Here is a 24523-nt window from a genome sequence, read left to right as displayed (position 1 = left end):
CAAGAGACTCTGTCTGAAAACTAAGGAAGAGCATGGTCATGGGAGACCTCGATGTCAACATCTGGCCTCAGGATGAATTTATGGCCCTCCTCCCCAACAGCATGGCTTCTCAGCAGGGTACCTTCCCAGAAGGGCCACCTGGCAATGGTCTCTCAGCAGCCCTGCATGACTGTCGGGGGCTTTGACCCTGCTCCCGATACAGGAGTGGAGTCTGCTCTCCCATGGAATTTCCTGCCTCTCTTTTCATGATTATGGAGACTTGAGGTAGAAGGCCAGTTAAAGAGCTAGTCCTGGTAAGGCTTCTTGCTTCTGCCAACTGACAGTTTTCTCTTTTGTTAGCCATCCCTGGATGCACGCACCACATTCAGCTTAGGTATTCCCTTAGCTTAGTCATCTCTGGACCTTCACTGGGCAGCTACAGCCCTCATGAGTTGGCAGCATGATGGAGGGATTCACCTGCCTGCCCTCACAGATCTCAGCTGCCTCTGAGGGTCAGCTGGTTCCTTAGGGTTTTAGCCACACCATGCTTTATCAAAGCTAGGATTTTAGACTATGTACCATCATTTTATATTCTACCAAGAAAGAAAAACAGTGCAGTCAGTTCAACCATGAAATGTCATTAATTTAAAAATGTGCCCTGATTTTATAGATATTAAAATGTGACAAATGTGTCTCCTAGAATCAGCAGGGAAATACTTTTCTCCTTTCCATTTCATCCCCTTGATTATTAATTTTCTTTTAAGACCCAGCCACAGAGTGTTGGGACTTGAAGCTGGAGGCCTACCTGTTATTGTTTAAGCAGATTTGTTACATTCCTCCCAATTCCCCTTCCCCCACCCTATCAAACGAAATATCCATCAATCCCCTTGACTCAGCCTAACACCAAAGAAGCAAAGAACCAAGAATACTGTCTACCTCAAACTTGGCTGGTGCAGGATTTGAACTCGGGAATTCTGACAGCAATTTCACATAGCAAATCACTGTAAAGTGTCACTGTATATTCAGATACAGCCTCTCCAGTAAGGTCTTTGGTGGAGGTAAAAGGAGAATCACGGTGTTTCTATTATGCAATCTCCACTGGCTTTGTCTGTCTGATGCATGCGGAATGCCTGCGCTAACCATGCACACGTTCACCCGGCGACGGCTTTAGGAGAGCTGGTGGGGGTAGCGCCAGCCGTTCTCCAGGTCAGCACTGCTGCCTCCGCAGCCGCCTTCTCACTGGTACTTAAGGTCACTTGAAGCTGTCAGTGGGACCTTACCTCCTTCTTTGCTAATAGCCTATTGGATTAATCTGAACTTGCCTATGTAAGTGCCAATTGAACTTTCTGGAAGACGGCAGATAACATTCACCCACACATTCATATAGCTTGACAAACTTGAAAACAGTGCTTTCTAGAGAGTGGAGCACAGACATTTAGAGTCATGTGGCAGCATGGGGATGCCTGTCCATCCTCACCACGAGTCCCTGAGTTTTCATTAACACAGAGGCATGGCAGAAAGAAAACACATCCCCGAAATAGAAAAAAGAAAAAAAATGTGTTTACGTCTGCTGCTTCTCCTCTATCATGCTGGAACAGAGACTTGAAGTGGACGTCTCCAGGTCTATAGACACACTTTCTGAAATGCCTTTCTTCCCTCACTCTCTGCTCCAGTTGCAGACAATGAAGTCTAAGGAGATAGCGCAGTAACTGAAGTGCTTACCGAGAAAGAATGAGGACTCGTGTCAGGATCCCCAGCACCACGGAAAACTCCAGGCCGCCATGCACTGGGAGCAGGAGGATCCCTGGAGCATGCTGGCCAGCTGGTAGAGCTGAATTGGTGAGCTCTAGGTTCGGTGAGACCCTGTCTCAAAAAGTATGGTGGAAGCCAGACATGGCGGCTCACTCCTTTAATCCCAGTACTAGGGAGGTAGAGATAAGTGAATCTTTACTTGAGGCTAGCTTAGCTTACAAAGCAAGTTCTAGGACAGCTAGAGCTATGTAGAGAAACCCTGTCACAGGAAAATAAAAATAAAAAGGATGGTGGAGAGCCACTGAAGAGGCCACCTGACATCGACTTCTGACCTCCGCATGCATTCTCCAGAGTGCATGTGTGCACATACACACAAACATACATATAGGCATGTTGGGCTTCATTGTCCACTCTGACACCAGACTCAGAGAGATGGGAGTTTACTGAACGTTCAGCAAAATCTGACCAGTCAGGGACACAGTCTGGATTTGGGAACCAAGACTGACACCGAGCCATTCTCTGAGTTTTTAAAGAAAAAAGACCATAACCAAGCAGGAAGAATCAGTTCTATTTCAGGTACATTATACCTAGGTAGTTAGCCAAAGCATTTTAAGCTGATTGGCTGGGATTCAGGGCAGGAGAACTTGAGGACTTTCCAGTTCCCCACCTTTCTGGGAGAAAGGAACATAGCAGGGTATTGTGGTTTTGCTTAAGTTGAACATATATCATTAATTCAAGCAGAACATTCAGCAAGTATTGAATTGTAATAAAAGGCTATTCTCATGTCAGGCAAGCAGAGCCTGAGAACTTGAACTCAATTGCACCTTATGGTTAAAATGGAGACTAAAGACAAAATGGCTTCAGTTATGCTAAAGATGAAACCAGTGTCAACAGAGGAGCTACTATATAGCTAAAGTAGGTCTCAACAGAGGGGCTATAGTTACGCAAAAAGTTAAAGCAGTCCTCAACACCACCACACACACACACACACACACACCACCACCACCACCACCACCACCAGGTGCACAGATACATAAAAAAACAGTAGTTTAAAGAGAATTTTACAATGAAAAAGTAAAACAATTAGTGTTATAGTAAACACTGAAACTACTGAAAAATTCAGAAAGGAATAAAACAATACAAATCTTTAATATAAAGCAATATTAATATAAAAACAGGTCTTAAAGGCTTATTTGGGAAAATAGTAACTGTGTTTTTTTCCAGCTCTTGGTTATTCTGAAACAGGATCGCTCTGTGTGATACAGATTGGTCTTGAAGTTTTTATGTAGTCTAGGCTAGCCTCAATTCCACAATCATCCTTCAACAGCTTTCCAAGTGATAAGATTACAAGCACAAACCACCATGCCATACAGAGCCTGTAGTTTTTAATTAAATGTATAATTTTAGGACTGTGAAAAAGAAATAAATATTTTTTAATTTACATGACAAATAGCAAGGTAGTGAAAAATATTCCTTCTAAATTACTGTAAGTGAAAGGAGCCGTGTGTATAGCAAAAGACATGAACTAATCACTGAAATGGAAAAACGAAACAAACAAACCATCAGTAAGACAAAAAGTGCAACCCCAGAAATCTCAAACCCATCTGAAAGATACAGCAAAATTATAGAAATGGGAGTGGATTTGTATTAGAATTAAATAAAAGCAGTGTTGTTCCATAGCTGAAGTAAAAGGCAGACTTGGGTTTGGTTAGCAAAAAGAAAAACAGGCAGACCAAAATGAAATTGCAATCAAAGACTTAGATTAAAAGGAGAGGTGAATCAAGCAGGGAGAAGAGAGCACAGGTGCTGCTATTATCAAAGGGAAGTTCAAAGCAAAACCAGCCAACAGAACAAGGAACAAAAGGGCCCTTTGATACTAAAACAAGATGAAATCTATGGACTCATAACAATAGCTCTGAGCATTTATGGGCTGATTAACATAACATCAAAATTGATATAACAAAAAAGTATTTTTACATATAAGAAAAAAGAGACAGAAACATAATTATAATGTAGTACTAAATACTGTTATCATGTATTCTAGAGCAAACTGGTAAAAAAAATAAAGAATGTATCTTACCATTTAAATAGCACAATTAACAAATTTAATTAGGGAAGTAGCAACATTTTGCATACTGGATTTTTCTCCATGGATGGTTTTTAAATCTTTAAAGAAATAGCACATAAAATTGATAAAGATTTTAAAGTGTAAGCTATTTTTAAATAGTTTACATCATTTTAAATCATTTAGTCATAGTAAATTTTGAAAGTACCAAAAAAGTATTTCTGAAAGTAATGGTAGGGACCCAAATAGTGAAAGTATGATGAACTTTCTGGTGTTGGACTTTTCAATATGGTAGGCATTGATCTTATGGAGCTATTTATGTTTAAAGTAATTACAAGTTAAATTCCTCCGTCAGACCTGTCACATTTCAGGGCTCAGCAGCCCCTCTAAACAAATGGCTATCATATGAACAGCATGGACCTCTGTACACATTGTACCACAGAAAGCTTTCTTAGACACCAAGTATTGCTTTCAGAATCAGAATTCATGAATGCACCAAAGCAAACACCATTTTAGAAAAAAAGACATAAAGCCTATTTAAGGTAGATAAAGCCTAATAACAATGGATTGGTGTAACAAATGGATGGATAGACAGCAAGTGAGGACTACATGGCTGGTATTTAACAGCCTAATTCATAAAAAACTGTAGGAGAAAACTCTATGTCTTCGACTAGAAAGAACAGATGTGAATGAATCAGTAGTGTGACCAAGTAGCAAAAACTAATCAAAATAACATATAGAAATAGTAAACATAGGGGCTAGAGAAACGGGTCAGAGGCTTACAAGCACTGGCTGCTCTCCCAGAGAACCTGGCTTCAATTCCTAGCAATATGTGGTGGCCATAACCATCTGTAGCTCCAGTTCCGGGGGATCTGATGCCCTCTTCTGGCCTCTGTGGGCACTGCATGCACATGGGGCACAGACATACATGCAGGCAAACACACACATTTTTTTTAAAGTAAGCCTAGTCAGTAATATAAACATATTTTTAAATACCAAAATCAGTCATGGAAATATTACATTAATAATATACTTGATGCTAGTGAGGGTATGGTGAGAAGACTACTCATGACCTACTGAATTCTGACAAAATCATTCTAGAAAGCCCCCTCTAAACTCAGGGAAAGTGACTGTGTCCTGGAACCACGCTGGAGACTTAACAAATGAGGTAGCTGAGCTTCCATCCCCAGACACCTTTGTTAATGGGCTTGTTAGAGTCTGGGCTTTGGTGTTTTTCATGTTATGGAAAAACCTGACACCCAGACCAAATTGACCACTGTGCCAGAGCCACAGCTTTAGGAACAGAAACAAGTCATTGGAGTGCTGGGTGTGGAGGAAGGAGACGTTCATAGCCTGGGTTCCCACCTATAGCCCTACCAGCCTGGTGGAACCTAGTCAAGAAAAGGTGACTATATGAGTGGCAAGGCAGGGACAGCTGCGACTGACCCTAGAACAGGAAACATTTGGCTTATTATGTATTTTTTATGAAGATAACTAAAGTTACATTTAAAAGAGGGTTGATACAATTGACCTGGAGTGGCAGGATGATGGGGCTATGGGAACAGAATTTGGCCAACAGGATATATTCAAGGTTCAGTTCTTGCAGGAGCCAGATGACACCTTATGTTTTGAATAGCTGTGACTTTCTGGAAGCCAGATTTGATTCAGGATGAAGCTAGAGAGGGAAAAACCTCAAATGGACTGGGAATAAAATTAAGTTTCCTTCACTTTTGGGTTTGAGTTTGTGGCATGAAGTCATCCTACTTACCACGTGCTATGATTAGACATGCTGGAAACCTATTCCCTAATGCACAAGTGCTAAGAGATGTGATAAGATGGAGAACATTCCTGCCTTCATGAATAGATCGATGCTGCCAGACAGGAAGTACTTTCCCTTTGGCCTGGGGGAAATGGTTGTAATATCATCTAAAGTCATTTAAGTTTTCCGATAGTGAGCGCTCTGGCGATAACTGAAACAGTGCTGACCAGAGATGCACCTTGAGGAGCCAGAGCACGCAGCTGTGATCACTGCGTAGTTTCCTCAAGGCATCTGTGAATAGTTTTTTTGTTCAAGGCAGGCATACAGGTAAGGGAGAGTCCAGCAGTTGCCAAGTTGTAATTATGTGGTGAAATTCCCCCTCCCCCAATCAGTATATTTGATTAATTATAGGAAGAGGAACATCAGAAAGAGTGCTTATAATATGAACTTATGGACCTTACCAGTGGCACTGACCGTAACTTTTTAAAAACGATGTTTAACATCTTCCCAGCACCCCAGGAAGAAGTAGGTCCCCTTACGTCTCTCAGTATCACATGGCTGGTTCCAACACTGTGGAGATAGTTCAGTGGTGAAAGGCTGGCTTTCGACAACACCTCTCAGGTTATGATCTCATCCATCAGTTAGTAATTTGATGGGCTACGATAGACACTTAGTAGGTAGGACCTAGTAGATAGGATTAGGTCCTTGGAAGAATACTCTTGAAGATGGTATCTTGTCCCTGGGCCTTTCCTTTTCCTCTCTTTGCTTGCGGTGACATTGAAGTGAATAACCCCCTTTGCTCCAAGTTACAGCCACAGAATTCTGTCTTGCCTCAGGCCCAAAATAGTGGTTGCTTATCTGGCAACCATGGTAAGTAATGGAAACCAAAATAAATCCTTCCTCCTCTAAACTGTTTATGTCAGGTATTTTTTGCCACAGTGGCAGATATCTGACTAACACAGACTTTAATCTGCTCCAGTTTGGGAGCAAAGTAAGATGGAAGAAAGGAAGTAATAATAGATCATGTTAAATCAGAATTTCTGTTATAGAGAAGGTTTTGGTGGGGCTAATACTTTAAAATGGAGATGTCATTAGATAATAAAAACAGTCAGCAAAAACTGCAGTATTATGCAGAGTGTCTTGGTGCCACTGACCATTGATGTGTGGAGAAGAGATCATTTACAAATCCAGATGGATGTGTTTCAACATTTTCATAGTGATAATACCCTTATGGGCACATATTAACTGAATATCAGCTTTAAGTACTCAATAATACTTTCCTGCAAATACCACGGAGTGAAATCACAAGGATAATGAAAGCTGCTTAAAAAATATTTCTTATAACAAGTACATAATTAGTCTGGAAAGGGTGAAAAAGAATATGATATTTTTTATTCCTTAGAGGTACTAAAGAGCTCCCCTAAATTATATTGATTCATTCTCTTTGAGAGATGCACTTGGTATCATGTTGGTCACAAGTTAAATGGTACTCTACAATGTTTTCATAATTAGAATAAAAATTAGAAAAAATATTTTGAGTGCATCATCATAGTCCTGGAAATCTGAACCATACAATACCAGTTAGATAAACCCATTGTGCATAAAATGAAAAATGTAGGAGATTTTGGTCAGAACAGGAATCAGCAGAGAAAATCAGCTGTAGAAATAGAAAAACGCAAATGACATTTTTTCAAAGTTAAGAGTAATTAACATTGAAAACAAAAAAGTAAACAATAAAAGATGCTCTTAATAGAATTACAATATAAATTGATTGAGAGGTGTAGACTCCTTCTTTGGTCATGAGTTGGTTGCATGAGAAACAGTTGAGATCCATGGCTAAATAAGATGGACTCTGTTAGAACAAGGTTTCCATTTTAAGTTTAGATCAGATGTCAATGGCACTGGTCTAATTGCAAAGATCAGCGCTCTCAGTGCTGGTCTATCTGCGGCCATGTGGGATTGGTGGAAAGGTGGGTTTGGTGTTGGCACTGGGTAAATTTATTGTAGATGTAGAATGTCTTCTGTGCTGGGCAAGTAGTTTTTCTTGAATAGGTGATTCTATATGAAGTGCTGTAAAACATCAAGAGAAAAGATGGTACAGGCAGTTAGTCCCTTGGTACACAAAGAAAATAAGTTTAGAATTCCTTTACCACAGAAGATCAGCAATAAGTACAACCCTAGAGTGAGGTAGGAGGCCAGACATTACATGCATCCTGTTGGACAGGATTAGCTTCTGTACACTTGCCCAATGACCAGAAGCTTTTTGGGAGCGGGGAGAAGATGGCAGTTCTGGAGGTTAATTTAGGGTATCATGTGTGTGAGGCAAGGGATGTACTACCGTTGGTTTTTAATTTTTTCATTTAAGTTTTTTAAGATTTATTTTTTTTATTTATTTTTAAATTTTTTTTTTGAGACAAGTTTTCTCTGTGTAGCCCTGGCTGTCTTGGAATTCACTCTGTAGACCAGGCTGACCTCAAACTCACAGAGATCTGCCTGTCTCTACCTCCAGAGTGCTGGGGTTAAAGGCATGCACCCCACCCTCTGGAAGCTTAAGTGCCTGGCTTAAGATTTATTTTGAACCATTTCCTACTGACAAAACCGACTGCCTTCAAATGTGGACCCACTGGTGTCTCCACCAGGCTCCAATGGATAGTTCCAATCCAATGATTATACAGATGGCTCTGGCTGAACTAAATGCATCACAAAGCAAGATCAAAGTCATGGATTTGGGAAAGGGATACCTAGGGAGATAGAGGTGAGGGGGAGATGAGAGAGCATTCAGCTTATCTGGTATTTCCTTCCTTTCCTTTCCTTCCTCGATGAACTCAGAGAGGAAGATGTCTACTCTTAGTTGGCAGATGCCTACCTTAGTCTTTCCTTCCTTTAGGTACCATCACCTACCATGTCCTCACGGCTGAGGCAAACTTGTGACCTCTAGCTTCCTTTGAGATCCTCTGGTCACTCTCATGAGCAAGGGTTCAGGCAGAACATCTCCTGGGTTCTATGTGGTTCCTTCTTTCATATCCTCCAGGTTCTATGGAATTCTGTCAGCTTGAGTGGCCTAGTATCAATGACTCAGAAAGTGCCTTTTCCATCCTGACTTTGGGGTCTTTCCATTATTACCTGTAGCCCTTCAGTTTCTCCAGAGTGCTCAGGGTTTCACTCAGGGTTACACATAACCACGGCCACACAGCCCGGAGGGGAAAGTGAAATGGCCATTCAGTCTCTGTGTGGACATGCCACATCCACATGTGTGTTAAGGAGCAAGAAAGAGAGTGAAGGGAGGCATTGGGCCAGACCCTTGAACACTAAACCCATTCTGCCAACCCACCCCCTCCTACACAGGAAGCGGTACAGCATTTTGAAACCCTTTGTGCTTCCCTCCCCATTTACTAGATGGGATCACCTCAGACGCCTCCAGAGAGCATGTGTCCTGATTTGGCCAGACTCCAGTAATGAGCTTCAATCTAAGTTGCTAAGTGACCCAAAATGAGCTTCCAACCACTCTGAACTTTGTTTCTCATCCTCTGACTTGAAAACAGCCATTCAGTTCTTGATCTGTGGGAAGGGTCAAAACAGTGGGGAGCATATTTATGGTAGTGTAGGTAAACCTTAGGTAGAACGACACATACCTTTTAAGGCCCCATCTCCATCACTGTCACTTGTTGATCCTGGGTACAAAGGAACCCCACCCTCTGGAAGCTGAAAAGGAACTTCTGTGGCCCATGGACAAGGGGGCAGTACAGTAGAATGGGGATCCTTGCTATGGAAAACATGAAAAATGAAAATGGTTTTGAGGCTCAAAAACTCCTAATGACCATAAAATTTACATCCATGACTTTATGGGTTACTATTATTGAGTAATGTCAGTAGTTTACAAATATACCTCCACTAACCTAGTTCTAAGTAATATCTGCAGCTGGTGACCTAACTTAACTCAGACTAAGTACTGTACAGAATAGCAAAAACTCCTTATCCATTGTACGAACATGATGCAGGACCTACAAAGAGTAAAGCTTGGACATAACTGCAGGTGTATAAAGTAAGCTGAGCAAGCACAGATCCTCTGTTTAGGAGTTTAGAAACAAGTGCAGGGTTTTTATGTGTGTGTGTTTTCGTGCATGTTCGTGTGTGCGTGCATGTGCATGCGTGTTCATATGGGTGTGTGAAATAAATTTTTGTTTGTATATAACATCTGATCCACGGTGTTTTATTATAGCAGCCTCAGTAGACTAAGACTTTATCGTTCTGTGAATTATCTCAATCCACAGTGAGGTAATTGGCCCCATAGTGAGTACAGTTTTTCGGATTTTGCTGTAAGTATCTGTGATGGTTAGTTTGACACAAACTGGAGTCACTTGTAAAGAGCGAACCTCAACTGAGACATTGTCTCCATCAGATTGGCCTGTGACATGTCTGTGGGGCATTTTCCTGATTAACGATAGAAGTGGGAAGGGTGGTGCTCGGCCTGGTTCCTGAGCTGGACAAGAAAGCAAGCTGAGCAAGCCGTGGGGGCAAGGCCTGTATGCAGTACCCCATCCATGGCTTCTGCTTCAGCTGCTGTGTCCAGGTTCCTGCCCTGGCTTACTTTGGTCATGGACTGTTACCTGGACATGTGGGCTGAAATAAGCCCTTTCCTTCCCAGGTTGTTTTTTGTCAGTGTGTTACCACAGCAACAGAGAGGCAAAATAAGAGTTTCAAGCTGGTTTCCAAAAGCTTGTGAAAATTTTCCCCAACAAAATCTAAACCCTCTCACAACATCTCTCTCTGCTTTAAAAATAATTAAAAGAGGCTTTGCCGACTCACCAGGCAGGGAGTGCTCCATTACTTGGAAGTGCTTTCCAATTACAAGGTACGTCAAACACTATTCCTCTCATGTATTTATCAGCCCCAAGCCCACTTCCTTTGTAAACAGTGTATAATTTCTGCTCACTTATTCGTTAAGGACTTTAGTGTTTTTCAAATCATTTTGTGTGAACTCTTTATTAATAATAAGTATACATAAGTAATCAAAACATTTTTGCCACCTCATCCATATTTTTTATATCTCCTATGTGACCCTTCTCAAAGATCAACAACATTTTAATAACATTCAAATTCATTCTTACTGTGTGTGAGAGGGAGCATGCATGAGCCACAGACCACGTGTGGAAGTCAGAAGACAGCTTTATGGGGTTGTTGTCATGTCCACCTTTCGTGGTTCTGGGGATTAAACTCATGTCATCAACCTTGCACAACCAGTGCTTTGCCTGCTAAGCCCTCTGCCAGCCCTTAGTGCAAGGATGGCCCCACGGTGCCATGTGCTCTACACAAGGCCTGCTTCTCACACATCATAGTGACAGGTAGGCAGGATGCAGTTTTGTAATTTCTTTAAAGCTCATAGATGAAAACTAGGATTTTAACAAGCCTGCAGAGAGTAGCTGTTCCATCCACTAACCTTGGTTCAGGGGATGGTCCAAACTGAGCTTTGAAGTGATCTTCAGAGAATTCAAAAATTTTCGGTAGTTCATCTATTGTTGTAAAATATGGTTGGCCACTGACAGCAGGTATTGGCACTGGCCCCCTAGAGACAGAAAGAGTTCTTTAGTGCTATCACATATACATATATACAAACTCTAAACAGTGACCATTGTAGTCACAGAATTACAAATGCCAATGGAATCTACTTAGAATCACTCCCTTCAGAACTTGCCTTGGTTGGTGGCATCATTGCAGCCTAACTTGAAGATGAAGCACACATGTATTGTTGAAACAGTCCTTATCCATTTAATCGCTGATATTGGCAAATTACCTCTCTTGACATTGTATGTATTCCATTATGACCCTAGTCCATTTAGCAATATACCAATTACTAGAAAAATTGAAATGGGCATTTCCCTATTTTGTTTATAACCTAATTCTTTGAAATGATCCCCAGGTAAAACATTTCTAGTTCTAATAATATTCTCTGAATTAAGTACTAGTTATGAAATATTACTTGTCACCTATTCCGATAGGTAGGAAGTATATGCCTTCTCCCTCAGATTGCCTTGCAATAAAAAGAATCAGTAGCCCATATAAACCCCGCATGTTAACCTCTGCCTTGCTAGAGATGCTTTGTACACAGCAACCAAATTCCACAGAAATACATACTGTCACAGTACCCTTCTACCTGTGGGGTCCATTTGGAGCTCATACTCAAAACTGCTTCGGTCCTGTGACGGTAGGTGTAGAGTCAGGCACCTGCTGCTTACTGCCTTAGCTTCAGGTGTGTGTGGGGGCATTATCGTCTAGTTGCCACTCACCCCAACCCTCACCCAAACTTTGCATATATCACAAAACCTTGTATTTTGAATTGGACCACCTGAAGATAACCTATGGTGGAAAAAAGTAATTATACTTCCTTTGATGTTATGGCAAACAAAAATTTAATATTATTGATAGTGACTAGAGATTCCCAACACGTATCACAGACAATAGAGGCAACACTGAGAAAATTTCAAATGGCTTTTGAGATTCAGCTTCCTGGGTCTTTGCATTCGGAGCCTTACTAAAAAGCATTTTTGAGTGCTGTATTTAAAGTTTGGTCATTGATCTTAGCAATGTTCTAAAATTCTAAATTTATTACTCAAATATTCTATACTTGATTTCAGCCAAAAGATATGGTCATTTCTCAAATATTCTAAAAGGTCACATAGAAAAGGGAATTCAGAACACTGAAACCCATGACATTAATGAGAAAATAACAAGAAAGATTATATAACCATCCCATGATCTGTTTAGTTATTTTGAGTAAAATCTAAAAAGGCTAAGTATGCCTTTTCATACATAGTAATTAATAGAACAATAACTGTTACAGCCAATAATATCTATGATGCTATCACTATGTGACAGGCACTAAGAAAAACATTTTATACCTAGGACCAAAAATTCACAGCTTAAAAAAGATACCATAGTCATCATGCTTCTGGGATCTATGGCCTAATGTGGAAAGGAGTCACTGAACAAATCACCTCACAAATAATTACCGTCATCTGGACAGTGATGACAGACAAGCACAGGGAACTCAACAGGATTATAATTAACCTTCAGTCATGAACAGCCTTAGTACAGGCAATTCATACACTACTAGAAACGTCATTTTGTTTTCAGCCAGTAAAACCCATCAATTTCTGTAGCTATAGACCATAGTGTGCCTCTTAAAACAGTATCTAAATGAAGATCTACAAGTTTGAGACAGGGTTTAATACTGAAGCACAAGCTCCATTTGGATGCAGAGAATCTCTGCATATATCGATGACTGAGGGCTCGTTGGGTGTATAGACAATGCAACATCAATCTACGATTGCTCAGGCTTCAAACAGTGTGATCAACTACCTTTGAAACAGGAGCGTGTGATCACGGGCCGTCTTCCCCATGAGTGCCTGTCGGGCTGTCTCATGCTGTCTATTGAATGAATCTCTTTCCTAGGCAAAATACATGATCAGAAAATCAACATGAAAAATATGTCAGATGATCAAGATAGCTATAATCATTTTCTCCTAATAAAGGGGGCAGGGCAGACAGGCATAAAAAAACAATTGATATTTACTTAGTGGAAAGATAAAAACAAATTTTATAAATAAGCCAAATACTTTGCAGACACTAAAATTTAATACAGAAATTTTATTTGACAATAATGTCAAGTTCTTTAATTTGTAGTTTTACTTTTTTTTTATTCAGAGACAGGATCTTGTGTATCTTAGCCTGGTCTCAAACTCACTCCATAGTCAAAGATAACCCTGAACTTCTGACCCTTCTTCCATGCCCCAGTGCTGGGATTATAGATGTGTGGCCACCATGACCAGTTCCTGTGGGGCTAGGGATAAAAGTCAGGGCTTTCTGCAGAGGACTAGGCAAGTCCTCTGCCAACTGAGCCACGTCCAAACCCATAATATGATAGTTTTTAATAATATTTTATAGTCACTTTTTTGGTTTGTTTTTTTCGAGACAGAATTTTTCTGTGTAGCCTTGGCTATCCTGGACTCGCTTTGTAGACCAGGCTGGCCTGGAACTCACAAAGGTCTGCCTGCCTCTGCTTCCCTGAGTGCTGGGATTAAAGGTGTGCACCACCATGCTTGGCTTCATAGTCACATGTCTTATGCTTGCTTGAGACAAGGTCTTGCTGTCTGGTCCTGGCTGACCTGGAGGTGGACGGGAGTTTCAGTATTACTCCCCCCCAGTGCTATGAAGACAGATATAAAATATCATGCCAGGCCTTGAATTTTTCTTTAATCTTTCTTATGAGCTGATAGACTTCTGAAGGACACAGGGTAGAGTTCACTTTTATCTCTTCACATGAAGTAATTGATTGAACAAACATATTTAAATACATAATTATGTATGGCCTGGAAACAGTAAAAACTGAGAGTTGTTTCCTCTGCACTTCACCTTCCTCATTATCCCTATAAGCACTTAAGAAACACTGGGTGGCAATACAGGGATATAAAAGACAAAGACATCTTTATTTTTTTATTTAAAAGGTTCATGATCTTGGCAAAAAAAAAAAAAAAAAAAAAGGACCTAGAAAAACAGGGCTAAATGAGAGAGTGAGTGTTCGAAAGAGGCATGCATGCACACTGTGTATAACCTCACAGGGGTTTATAATCAGAACCTCTGATGGACTGTTGACCCGTTTAGCAACTTTTCAAATACTGGTCCACCCAGCCCACTTTAAGCTCCCGGATATAAAATTCTTACTTTACTAAACAAGACTTAGCAAGTGCTTATTTGTTCTGCATAAGAGACTATTATTTAAGCAGAGGTATATTATAGCATGTGCTTCAACAGCATTGCATTTGAAGTACATTAACCATTCCCTGCAATAACTTAATCTGAAATAAGCCTAGGTGTTTTGATTTTCCATTTCATGACCAGATTCCACTGAAGGTCAGCTTTCACTTAAAACTGAGATGGGAACAGGGTCAAACAAGCATGCTTAAAGTTAATTTTTTTGAGAATGACACTGATGTGATTCTAGTTATTATTATTATTATGAGCTCATGCCTTTGGGAGTGTCTCTGCTCCATACTAATGTCAGAACTGGCATGTATCAGCATCTCTGGAGAAGGCACATCCCAGAGACCAGATATTGCTTGGGTCACTATGTTACTGCTGCATGCCCTACACCCAGCACAAAGCAGAGGCTCAATAATTGTCTTTACTGTACAACAGAATGGATGATATTGCCCTTTTAAAAACTATGTGGAGTGGAACTTGCTATCAACTGCTCCTATCTTGAAAAAGTTGAGGCTACATATTTGAATTTAAATTTATCTTTAGAACCTGACTCCTGAGGGGTATCATGAGCTCACTGGTCACAGGCTCTCAGATGGACACTTCTTTACCAAGGCCAGCTCCTCCTTCCTCTTTCTCTGGCCATGTGCTCTGTGTCTCTTAGAAAGGCATGAGGAGAAGAAAATGTGTATTGAGAGGTCAAAAGAAGCTCCAACAAGATGAGAACAGAAAAAGCCCTATTCAAGCCCTACCGAGAAAAGTCTATAAATAAATCCAAAACTGCATCTGATAGCTTCACATTGAAATGGAATAACCACACACTAGCAAACTCTGTGAATATTTTATTTTTAGAATTATGTATTTACTATTTACGTTTAAAATAATTATTGTCACATATGTACACGCCATGGGGAGGCGGGAGGGTGTGTGTCACAGTGTGTGTGCAGAAGTTGAAAGACTTTGCACAACTGGTTTCTCTTTCTATATTTTTCTCTCAAAGTTTTGTTCATATAATATTTTGATTATATTCTTCCCCCCCACTTCAATTTCTCCCAGTTCCTCCCACCTCCCTATTCATCCAACTTCATGGTTTTTATTTCTTTCTCTCTCAAAATACCACAAAAACTAAAATCAAGACAAACAAAACAGTAACACAAAAAATATAAAAACACAAAAGGAAGCACATAAAAAACATGGAAATCATTTTATGTTGGACAATTACTCATGGTCACTGGGCCTGCCCTGAGTGTGGCTGATGTGCTCAGCGATGCTCTGCTGGAGAAAGCCGAGTTCCCTTTCCCAGCAGGTATCAGCTGCCAATAGCTTCTTGGTTAGGAGTGGGACTTTGTGTCCACTTCCCCCTCTCTGTCCCTGGATTTCTGTCAGTTACCCTGTGCAGTCTTACATGTGCTGTCACAGTGCCTGTGAGTTCACATGTACACCCGTCCTGTTGTATCAGGAAAATGCTGTTTCTTCGTAGTCATCTACCATCTCTGGTTCTCACTTTTCCTCCTTCTCTTCTACATAGCTCCCTGAGCCTTGGGGAGAAGGGCTTGATGAAGACATCTCCTTTAGGACTGAGTGATCCAAAGTCTCTTATTTTCTGCATGTTGTCCAGTTTGGGAAGCTTCTCTGACTAGAGTTGAGTGACGCACTGACTTGAGTCCCAGCCAATTGTCTCTCCTTCCATATTCCCCAGAGTTCCAGAGACTGGACTTAGATCACGAGGCTTGCACAGCACATACCCTTACCCACTGAGCCGTCTTGCTGGCTCAGAAAGTAACAAATTCAATGTCATGTGAATTCATTATTCTTTTGCCCCGAATCACCTTGTGCTCAAACATTTACTGCTGTGATTTTGCTTATGCTCTTTTTATTATTTTGATACTCTGATACTTGGTTTAAACTATGTCATAACTGGGAGATAACTCCTCCCAGTGTTATGTCAACAGGGTCTTGGTTTTGTTTTTATTTTGGGGTGCTGGAGATAAAAGTCTCAGGCAAACATGCTGGGTAGTGCTCAGTCTCTGAGATAACTGTGCCCCATTCCGAGGCCCAAAATAATTTTTGTATCTCCTACACCCTCCACACAAAAATACACAGCAGCAGTAACTTCCACCTGCACTCACTTCAAGGGATTCCAGCTACACTCAGTGGGCCACACACACCAAGCACACGTGGACGAAGGAGGCAGGCCTGTTAGCGGGAAGAAAGGCTTCAGTGGGAGAGGATGAGGGCTGAGAGTGAGGAGATGGGGGAGGGAGGAAACTAAATTCATCACTTGCTTATATGAAACTGTCAAAGAATAAAAAAAAAACTAGGAGCCAAATAGCAAAATCAAAAGCATAGCTACAAACCAGGAGCCAAAATATTCCCTCAAGCCCACAGCTGAAACACAGAAGGGGTGTCTCCCCTCCGAGGGTGAAGATGGACCTCCACCATAAGCTAAAGGTACTGAGTCAACTAAAATTTTGAAACTGACTCACTGAGGTTCTTTTTGAGGAAAACTCCCCCACTGTATTAATTATTTTTCCTGTAATTGCTGTAATAAAACACCATGACCAGCGGAAGGGTTTGTTTGGGGCTTATGGTTCCAGAGGGTTAAAGTCCATATGATGAGAACAGCATGACAGCAGGTAGCAGACACTTGGCAGGCACTAAAAGCTGAGGTCTATGGTGGGGAGGCTCACATCTTAAACAACTAACAGGAGAGAGAGAGAGAGAGAGAGAGAGAGAGAGAGAGAGAGAGACCTACCCATGCCTGCAGGTATATGGGGGACATCTTACTCAAACCACCACACACACCAAGAGAAGCTGAGGAGAATGGAATACAAATGTAATAGGGTAACAGGACACAATCGACAGAGGACAAAGGAAAGGTCTGACTAAAATGGAACTCACATAATGGACACTGCCAGGATATCTCAGGAGGGAACTGCCATAGAGTTTAGGGTTGTTTGAAGAAACTGTAGTCACTTCATAAACTCTAAGAAAATTAATTTTGTATAGGTAGGTAGCAAAGTATCTAGTCAAGTTTCATATGTGGTTATCCCAAGAAAAAAATAAAGGCGAATATCTCCCTTAAATAGGGTTTACATAGAAAACAGATAAAATCTGTAATCTACTGTTACAAAGTAAACAGTGAGATATAAGTAAAAGACACAACGCATTAAAGAACAAATAAATTATAATTAAAAGCCTAGAAATGAGGTGGCAGAACTCAGGAATGAAGTAGAAACACAAGGGAAAAGATTACTATAAAAAAAACTAAATCAAAAGAATAGAAGAATGAGAGAGAGAGGGAGAGAAAAATAATAGCTTAAGAGAACTAGAAAGTGAGGGCAAAAAACTAAAACTCAAAAAAAAAAAAAAGAGCAAGAGGTTGAAGGGTTCAGGAGAAAAGAACAAATACTTCAGAAGTGGAGATCCAAGATAGAAACACTAACCACTTGTGACAGAAATAAGCAAAGAAAATTTTGAATGCAATGCCTAAGAGTGGAACAGACAGGTATCCACTGGGCAGATGGCAGTGGAAACTCCCCCTTTCAGTGGACTAGGGGAAGGGAATAGGGGGGAAGAGGGAGAGAAGGTGGGACCGGGAGGAGTTGAGGGAGGGGGCTGCTGGAGGGGTGTCTTCAAGGGTGAGGCTTCACGGTGGGTTGGCTGCCCTCCAGTGAAAACCCACACATCCAAGAATTTACAGGCAGCATCAACTGTACTTAATGGGTTTTGAAAAATAAACAGAGGACTCAAAATTAGTTGGGTAGGGAAGAAGGAATGGATCAAGAAGGAGTGGGGGAAGAGGTGACTATCATAAAAATGCTATGAAAGTCTCAAAGAACTAATAAAAAATGAGGGGAAAAAGGAGAAAATGACATTTAAAAACCACGTTTCAGGTTTCATAACAGGGACTGATTGTATTAGTATTGTTATTCGGGGGCTGTTCTCACAATGTGGGATAAAGCTGCAGAGTAATTTAACGGGCTATCATAATCCTATCATCGCCTAGGTCTTTGAGAAGCCTTTGGGAAGGATTCTCAGTGTGGAAGGAAGATAAAGGTATAATAGAAAAAGCAAAACTCACGAGGCCCTGAATTTTAATTATAAATACCAAGCTGAACTCATGGGCTATTTTATCTAGCTATTGAAAAGGACTAGAGGGCAGAATCCTGCCTAGCCTGAAAAAGGCCCTGGGTTTGGTTCCTAGTGCCTTTAACCTAAAAAGAGTCCCAGAAGCAATGGCCACCCCAGGAACAATGGGCACCTCTAATGAATGTGTTGTTGAACTATGACCTGTCACTTAAGGAACCAGGACTGCTCAGTGAAAATACAGCTCTGAGGTATCTTAGTTACTTTTTTTGTTGCTGTGATAGAATTCCCTGACAAAAGCAACTGAAGGAAGGAAGGGTTTATTTGGGCTTATGGGTCCACAGGGGCATACACAGCTGCAGGCAGAGAGGCTGGTGGCAGGAGTAGAGGCTGGCTGGTCACCTGGCATCCACACCCAGGAAACAGAGAACGAAAGGAAGTGGTGCAGGTTAGAAAACCCAATGCCTGCACCAGTGACCCACTCCCTTTAACTAGGTCTACCACAACTTTCCCAAACAGTGCCACCAGCTGGGGGGGACCAAGTGTTCGAACAGCCTGTGGGGATCATTTCACATTCCAACCACAACATCAGGTCTAGGCCAGGTAAGGTACAAGAGCATGAACCAGCTTGCTATACCAAATGGCAAGATAGCTATCAAAGACTTCATTTCAAAGAGGCCAACTGGAAGAGATCATCACTGACCAAAGCTGAGGTTATTTGAATTCTGGTATGAATTAAAATTGCAAGAAGTCAGTGTCTTTTAAATATGCATAAATCAAAATATATTCATTTACACTATTACACGTAGTTCAATATATATTTAACTGTTTACACATTTGGATTTCCAGTTTAGGGCCACTGATACTGAGGCTATTGTAAATACTCCTGTTCTGGTGTGTGTACCTCTCTTTTTGAGTGTATGTATATTCAGGAATGTCATAGCTGAGACATAAGGCATATGTCCATTCAACATTAGTGAATATGTCCAACTGCTGTTTAAATGCACTGTTTAACCCCAGCCAGTTGTCATGTAAGATCTTTCACTGTCTTGTGTTAAGTCTGTCTTACAACTTTGGCACTTTTGGTTTATTCTTATAAGCATCTCAATATGATTATAACCTTCACTGTTTTGTGGTTGGTTATATGTAGCTGTTGTAACATCATGGACCACCTGGGTATTTTAGGGGGTTATTTTCCTGTGTATTCTGTCTTGTCCTTAGTAACCTGTAAGAGTTCTTTATATAGTGTGGATACAAATATTCTGTCACTTATACATCACATCCCTATGTAGATGGATAGGAGCCACCGTGTGGGTGCTGGGAATTGAACTCAGGACCTCTGGAAGAACAGACAGTGCCCTTAACCACTGAGCCATCTCTCCAGCCCAATTTAAATTTTTAGTGCATTTGTTTCTTTATGTAAGTATGCCTGCATGCCTTAGGGTACATGTGTAGCTCAGAGAACAACTGCCAGGAGTCACTTCCCTCCTTCCACTATATAGGTCCCAGGTATTGAACTTGGGTCCTCAGACTTAGTGGTGGAGCCATGTCCCCTGACCAGAAGTTCTTAATTTTACTGTAATTCAGTGTTTCCAAATTTCTTTGTAATTAGCATTGTTTGTGTTTTTCTTTAAGAGACTATTCACCTTGTCATGGTCATAAAATTTATCCTCATTATCTTCTGGGAGTACTGCTCTGCTTTTCACATTTCTGTGGTGCTTTGGATAGGTGCTGCTCCCATAGACTCACGTATTTAAGTGCTCGGTCCACAGGGAGTGGCACTGTTAGGAGGTGTGGCCCTGAAGTGCGTCCCTGTGGGGCTGGGACTAGAGGTTTGCTATGCTCAAGCTCCACCCAGTGTGGAATTACAGCCTCCTCCTGGTTGCCTGCAGAAGACCGTCACCTCCTGGCTGCCTTTGGATCAAGACGTAAGAACTCTTGGCTCCTCCAGCATCACGTCTGCCTACATGCCTCCATGCCGCCATGCTTCCTGCCATGACGATAGTGGACTGCCTTTAGAAGTGTTGCCTTGGTCATGGTGTCACTTCACAGCAATAAAACCCAAACTTAGACAACACCCCTTAGGCTTTGTATATGGTGTAAGGCTGGGGTTAAATTTAGTCCCCTGTTTCTAAGTAACTAATTATATCAAAACTCTCATCTTCTTCCTGCTCATCAGTGCCACCTTCTTCATAAGTAGGTCTCATGCATGCAGAAGTTTCTGTGACAGTGCCAGCATTTCCATACAAAAATCAAGTTGTCAGGTTTCACAAAGAATTGTGGGAAATTTTGCCTGGCTTGCATCACATCTGTAGATTTGAAGAGAGCTGGCATGTGCCCAGTGTTAGTTGTAATTCATAAACATGACCTCTTCCTTTACTTACTTAGGCTTTTTCTAAATAACTTTTATTTTTTATATAGAGGCATTATACATATTTTTTTATCAGATTGATTATTAACATCTTTATTTTTAGATCCTAGTCAAAACATATTTTAGACTAGGGAGGCAGACACAGGAGAATCTCTATGAGTTCGAGGCCAGCCTGGTCTACAAAGCGAGTCTAGGATAGTCAGGGCTACACAGAGAAACCCTGTCTCAAAAAACACAAAACCAAACAAACAAAAAACAAATAAACAAAAACAAAACAAAACAAAAAAACCCAACCAAACACAAAAACATATTTTGAGAGCCACAGAGATGGCTCAGGGATTAGGAACAGTTGCTGTTCTTGCAGAAGCCCTGGGTTGGGTTCCCAGCACCTATATGGCAGCTCACTACTATCTGTAGTTCCAAAGGAGCTGTCGCCCTCTTCTGGGCTTCACAGGCATTGCATACATGTGATGCACATACCCACACATAGGCAAAACACCTCAACACAAATACCTTGTATTGTTTTTGTTTTTGAGACAGATTTTCTCCATGTAGCCCTGGTGGTCCTGGATCTCGTTCTGTAGACCAGGCTGGCCTCGAGCTCAGAGAGCCACCTGCCTCTGCCTCCCAAGTGCTGGGATTAAAGGCATTACACCCAGCTTTAAAGGAAGAAAATGACATTTAGAATTATTACTATAACATTGAAATTCCTTGTACTTTTGTTGAATACTTATTGAATATCTGACAGCTGTGTCTAGTGCATTTCTCAACTGTTTCTGAACCTGGCACCATTTATTTCATGTTTGTTTGCTGCACTGGTTAGCACTGCTGTACAGTGTTACAATATTTGTCATTACATCCCCTTTGGCAGTTAAATTAAAAGTTATGTTTCTCTTACTCCTCTTTTAGTAACTTTCCAGAGGCTAAGATCTGTGTCCTTGAGTCACCACCGTCTGATGGGCTGGCATTAGGAATTACATTTGCCCTCTACCTGGACTTTAGATAAAACGATCCTAGGGCACCCTGTCTCCATCCAGATCCCTCTTCCCTCCTCGTTCTCCCCTAAGAGTTCTTTCCATTTTATGTGAATGTGTGAAAACCTGAGTGTGTGAGTGTGTGTGTCACGTGCATGCATGATGTCCTTGGAGGGCACTGGGTCCTGTGGTATTAGAATGACAGGTGGTGTGAGCCACCACGTGCTGAGAGGAGACCTTGCGCTCTCTGCAGGAGCAGTGAGTGAGTGCTCCTAACCACTGAGCATCTCTCCAGCCTCTTTAGACCTTTCATGCCTTCCTTATTAGAGTGGGGGTACAACAATGAAAAGTTTACTTAAGTTTTTATATTAAACATCTTAATTGTATTACATTCAAAGAAAGATTATTATTTCATATTAGCAGCATCTTATTTTTTTTTGACATGTATCTGTGCATACGTGTATACCATGGCATACATGAAGAGGTCAGAGGAAAATGTGCACAAGTCAGCTCTTTCTTTCCAACATGTGGGCTCAGATGGTTAAGCTTGACCAGGGTCTCTACTCAAATGAGCCAGTCTCTTCTAATATTTTCTTTCCCTTTTTTCTTTTTCTTTTCCTATCTTTTCTCTTCTCTCTCTTTTTTTCTTTTTGTTTCTTTGAGACATGGTCACAAAGAGACATAGCCCTGGTTATCCTGAAACTTGCTATGTAGACCAGGCTGGCCTCTAATTCACAAAAATCCATCTGCCCCTGTCTCTTCCCCCAAGTGCTGGGATTAAAGGTGTGCACCACCATGCCCAGCTTATTTTATAGTTTCTCTTTTCTCCTTAATGAAGATAATTTTGGTTAGTATGCAAAGAAATGGGCTTCACTATGACATAGTCATATAATTGGTTCTTATTTTTCCCTTATTGTCCTCTCTAAGCCCTCTTTCCTCCTCCCCCTTTCTTTTCATGATGTGTATTCTACTACCCTCTCTTGTTCCTCCTTTTTCTTCATTAAGTCTCTTTCTATTTCTTTCTACTTTCATGTCACACACACACACACACATGCATAGAGAAACAGAGAGATATACACAATAAATTCCACATATGAAATATTCAATATTTGTCTGTCTTGAGTCTCGATTCCTTCGCTTAACACAATGACTTCCAGTTCCATTCATTTCCTATGACATTATTTCATTCTTCTCTAGAGATGAATAAAATTTCATTATGCGCAGGCACCACACTTTCTTTATCCATTCACTCCCATTTGGATGGACATCTAGCATGGGTCTATATTTTGGCTATTGTGATTTGTGTGGCAGTAAACACAGATGTGTAAATATCTCTGTGGGACGCTGCTTCAGGTGCATAGCCAGGGTTGGACCGTTGAGTCATATAGTAGTTCTATTTGTAGTTACCTGACAAATGTCCACATTGATTTCTATAGTGGCTGTCTTATTTTACATTTCAATTAGCATACATCAGACCCCCCTACTTTGGCAGCATTTATTGTCACTTTTTTTTCTTGATACTAGCCAGTATGATCTGGACTAGAGAGTAGCTTTTATCTGCATTTCCCTAAAGTAAGGCTGTGGAACACTTTTACAAGTATGTTTTGGTCATTTGTATTTTTTTCTTTGAGAACTACCTGCTCATTTCATTATTCCATTTACTGACTGGATAGGTTATTTGTGAGTGTGTGTGTGTGTGTGTTTTTAATTTTTTTTTTTTATAGAGCCTAGATAGTAATCCAATTGCTTGCTAGCCTTTTGGCTAAGATCAGATGTATATACCAATCTCCTGTTTGATGTATAGTTGACAAAGATTGTTTCCCATTCTGTGATTCACTCTCTGTTCTGATGAATGTAACTGTTTCCTTTGCTGTGTAAAAACTTTAATTTCTTGTAATCCTACTATTAACTCTTCGGCTGTTTCCTGCACCACTGCAGGGTCAGGCAGTATGATCTGTTAGAAACCTTTCATGTTGTTAAGATAGCTTTTTCAGGTCACAGCCACTAAGGTACCAGATGAGGAAACGGATGGAAAACCCCACTCGGTGCTCTTTGCTGTGATTCATACCCATTAACGGCCAACAAAGGGAACTCCAGAGAGGGAAAGGGACAATGAAAAGGTGATGTGTATGTGGAAGGGACCATCTTGATGGTGACACATGAGGAAAAGGGGCAGTTGTCATGGTCACCTGCTGTCAATGAGTCTTTCATGTGCCAGTTACCTTCTTCTCCTCAGGGCACCTCCTTGAGCACAGTATGTAACTGGGATTCCCCTTGTGTCCTGTGCTGAAGTTGGCATTTACCAATCTGTGATGGCAATGGTGTGCAATGCTCTGAGATTCCAGCCTTTCTGCCTTCCTATACCTGGGAGAAGATCCAATGTAACAAGGAATTTTCATAGGAAGCAAATGAAGTCCTCTAAGAACAGAAGAGTGAAGCAGGAACATCTGTTCTTGCACTCAGAATTCCCAACACCTGTCACCTTTTACAGGAGAATGCTTAGGTCCTTTTGTACCTCAGCATAATACTTGACCCCTGACCTTGGTTCTGACTCTGAAGATTGTGTGGTAACTTGCTTTGAATAGCCTAGCCTTAAGTTGACAACTAGAAGTCCAGCACTGTTCAGGTTTTATAGCTGTGAAGAGACACCATGATAACAGCGACTCTTATAAAGAAAAATGTTTAGTTGGGGCCAGCTTACAGTTTCAGAGGTTTAGTCCATTATAGTCATGTCAAGAAGCAGGCAGACATAGTGCTGGAGAAGGAGCTGAGAGTTGTAC

The sequence above is a fragment of the Psammomys obesus genome, unplaced genomic scaffold, assembly GCF_907164565.1.
Source record: "Psammomys obesus unplaced genomic scaffold, mPsaObe1.curated_primary_1811, whole genome shotgun sequence".
Taxonomy (NCBI): Eukaryota; Metazoa; Chordata; class Mammalia; order Rodentia; family Muridae; genus Psammomys; species Psammomys obesus.
The sequence above is the reverse complement of the archived record's forward strand: the minus strand, read 5'-3'. Positions refer to the sequence as shown.